General features: G+C 37.3%; 1 protein-coding gene across 1 annotated transcript in view; it reads left to right on the top strand.

Moving 5' to 3' along the window:
* The window catches only part of LOC108751673 (protein rhomboid), a 437,528-nt gene that overhangs the window by 316,222 nt on the left and 117,447 nt on the right, over positions 1–3,859 (top strand). The gene's annotated exons all lie outside the window — the stretch shown is intronic.

Consider the following 3,859-nt stretch of genomic DNA (forward strand, 5'->3'; position numbering starts at 1 on the left):
TTAATTTTTTACCTGCAATCTTTCATTAGTTTTAAGATAATTTGTTGCTGCCTATTGCGCTATGTCTATTATAGTTGCTGAGTTTCGGACTCTAAAATTATTATATAATATATACTAAGCTTAGAAATAACCTACCGTTTAATCTGTAGATTTCTACATTTTGTACTTATGTTTGCTGAGACAGAGAAAGAGAGAAAGAGAGAAACTTTAATTAAAAAATACGTGAAAAGATTTATACGCGGATCCTTACATTACTTTTGCAATTTTACGAATCTTCTTTTCTCGTTCGCATATTATTCGCTTTTAATTGCTTGGTGTGCATTAATTGCAAGGGTCTTTATTTCTGCAGTGTTCCAACGCAGATTCTCATTTCTTATCTACATACGTTTACGATATTGTATCGTATTACGTAATCAAAGATTACAGTTTGCCCGGAGGGAGCGAAGTCTAATATTCTTTGTGGTCTAAGAGTTAACTATAAAAAAGTAAAAAAGTCACGCACGCTCGCTCGTCTCTCTGCGTCGTCGTTCTCCATTATTTTCTACATTTTCGCCAAGATGAATAAGTGAAATAATCGTCTCTCGTCTCTAACGAGCACGCTAGATATTATGCGTACACATTACCTTTTCTCTTTGATCCCCTGACTAATATCCGTTTTGAGATCGTCTTATCTGTTTCCCCTCCCCCCCCTCCCCCTCCATCATGTGTACTAATGATCATTTTTCCAACCCTTTTTTTCTCTCTTCTATATTTTCCCTTGTGACACCCGCGGCGTGAAGATCTTCAAGATTTATATCACCACAGCGATTTATACCACCGGGCGACCTCGTTAGACGGCGATTTTAATCTCCGTAAAGTAATTCGATACTCGTAAGCTACCCTCGTAAAAGCCTGTTTCGATATGGGCGAACATCTTGCGCAATAATGCTAATTAAAATTACGTCGGGTTATTATGTCACGGCTCGGGCGTCCGATGCCGTTATAAATATTGATTTAATAGAGATACGCGGCGGCGTCAAAGGACGGCCGATCAACGCACACGCGTATATCGGGTTATTATAATAAAAGCGCGCGCATTCACGTGCGAATCTCTCCTCTAAATTATTTTTGTTAGGTTCTGCAGGTCATCAGGAATATAATGAATACACATATAATTACTCCGCTCTCTCGTATTATAACCTGCGCACGGTAAAATTTTAATGAAAACTGTATTATAGAAACGTTTATATCGAGCGTTTTGGTCGCATGGAAAATGAAGTGATTATATTTTTAAATGAGCTCAGTATGCTTCGAAACATTGCGCGATTTTATTACGATGTGTTGTTGAGCTTTGAATGTTTAGAGTGTGCACCGATTTATCACTCGGTCCTCGACCTCTTCGTTATCGGTGCGTACGATAAAATAATGTCAAAAATTACGTAAATTGCAAGTGCACGACAGTTGTTTTATGACTTGCGATGCCACCATTATACCATCCGTCGCTCCACCTTTTTTTCTGTCTTGTCCGTCTCGGTGAAAAGAACAGGAAGACAACGTAATTGTCTTCTGTAATGAGCGACTAGCGCGCGACTTGCAAAGCGCGCATGATAATGTTCTTTGAGCCCCGAGAACGCTGTAACCGTGTTTAATAAATTTTTAATGATCACGGTTTGTGCATAATTTACGCGTAGAGGACACCGCGTGACGTTGCTCGCGAACGCGCGGACAATGTTCTCGAAATTCAGATTTGAAGTTCACAATACCATTATTAATATCTCGGACCGGAATTACGCGCTCTTACTCACGTGTGTTCGTAGTCAGCAATGTGTTCGTCGTTATGATAATAAAATTAACTCGGCCGTGACTAATGTCGAGTTGGATGAGTGAAAAAAAATACAACGAAAAATTTTTTTCGTATTGCCTTGTACAATTTTCGCGGGACATGATTTAGAATAAAATTACGCAATTGTATAAGGTGAATCGCGTAACAAACGTGGATTTTATTACGACTGGCCCAGCTAATTTTTTTATTTTATTTTATTTTATTTTATTAAATTTAAAAAAATATTAATTTAGAAGTTATTATTCTTTAATCAAATTAAAGAGAAATTGGACATCTTAACTAACGAAAACAAAGAGAAGTTAAATGTATTTATAATTAATTTACGAAAAACTGTGTTAATTATAAAGATATTTGACACGTGGAAAATTGCAAAATTGTAATATATGATGAACGCGACCATTCGTGAATTAAAGCTACAATCTAATTAAATCGTATTTCGACCGGTTATGCATGATCCATTTTTTTTAACCGCTCATCGTTTCTTAATATGTACATCGATCGTGCATGATTGGAACACAAGACGATCTGGTTTGATGTTCGATGAACACTTGCGGTCGATGTGCTCGTTAATTAAATCTCGAAGTATCACCATAGTGTAAACTGCAGTTCCGGAAGCGACATGTGCGGCCACCGGGATAAAATGCGTCTCGGGATGCGGGATAAGTGTCCCCGCGACGTACGACGTGAAAGAGTAAATTGGTATCAGTAAGTTCTCTAAAAGGATACTTAATTACCACCGCTCAGTCATATTTCATGATTTAATTAAATCGCAAGTATCGCGCTTCTTTTTAGCCCTGTTAAAAGGTTGCGCATTCGTAATTTCATCCGGATGGACGCTAAAATTGGATTTTAACTCGCAGTAAGCGAAATGTAAATGAAGGAACAAAGTAAAAAAGAAGTCGTCGCGACATTACTGATGAGTAAATTGAGTTTGTTTAGATATGGCGATATTTATAATTTTTAAATACTATTACCTCTTTTTTTTAATTTCGAGACGCTCTTTTTATTAATTTCTTTGAAGTCTCGCTTTTACGAGCTATTCTGTCATATTGCGCGAAGTCGGGGAAGAAAAATCATTCCTTTTATTCGTTCAGTTCGCTATGAACTTTGTGATTCGCCAGTCAAAGCATTTTTCGTTAATTAAATTCCCTGGTGTTTCATGTTGTAAGTATTGATGTTGGTGATATACCTGAATTGCCGCGAATGAGTCTTTGAAAATTGCGATCAAGGAAAATTTGTAATTTTAGATGACTTACGATAATTTTTCCCGCCACAAAGTAATATTAAACTAAAATCTAATAGCATTTAAGAATTCGCAACAGTACCAATAATGCCAAACGTTTCGTCTTTGTCAAGTTGAATTTAAAATAACGTAATAAGTATTAATTAATTGGATGTATAAATAATGAACCTTCAAATTTATGATACACATAACAACTTTATTTGAAATTCTTTTATACTTATATCAAATTGTTAATTCAAATATAAAATGCAAATGACGTCGAATGAATGACGATGAATTCTACCTATATATATATATATATATATGTATGCGTATATCACACACAGCTGCTATTGCGGTTTATCTGTCAAGAAATTTCGCGCTAATTAAATCTGCAAGTATCGTAAGTGCAGCGTGGAAAAGCGATCCCGGAAGCGTCGAACCGCGCGCTGCTACCGGACGGTTGCTGTATACCGGGATAAAGCGTTCCGCTTTGCTATCTCGTCCGCGACGACGAGTATACAGTGGGAGGGAGTCGAGGAGTTTTGTAATTTTAAACGGCTCACGGTTAATACCCATTAGCGACTGGGTTAATACATGATTCACGCGCGCCAGAGATTGTCACACATTCGGCTCGATTCTAATTATAATTTATCGTCCGTACGCGATCCCCCACCTGACTTCCGCCTCGCATGTACCCGTAAAAGCTCGCATCACTCGCGACGGTGCGCATGGGCACGTATTGGACAATGATATAAATGCACGTTAACTTTTGTTAAACATAATTCGAGATCTTATATATATATATATATATA

This window comes from Trachymyrmex septentrionalis, unplaced genomic scaffold (assembly GCF_001594115.1).
Source record: "Trachymyrmex septentrionalis isolate Tsep2-gDNA-1 unplaced genomic scaffold, Tsep1.0 scaffold51, whole genome shotgun sequence".
Lineage (NCBI taxonomy): Eukaryota > Metazoa > Arthropoda > Insecta > Hymenoptera > Formicidae > Trachymyrmex > Trachymyrmex septentrionalis.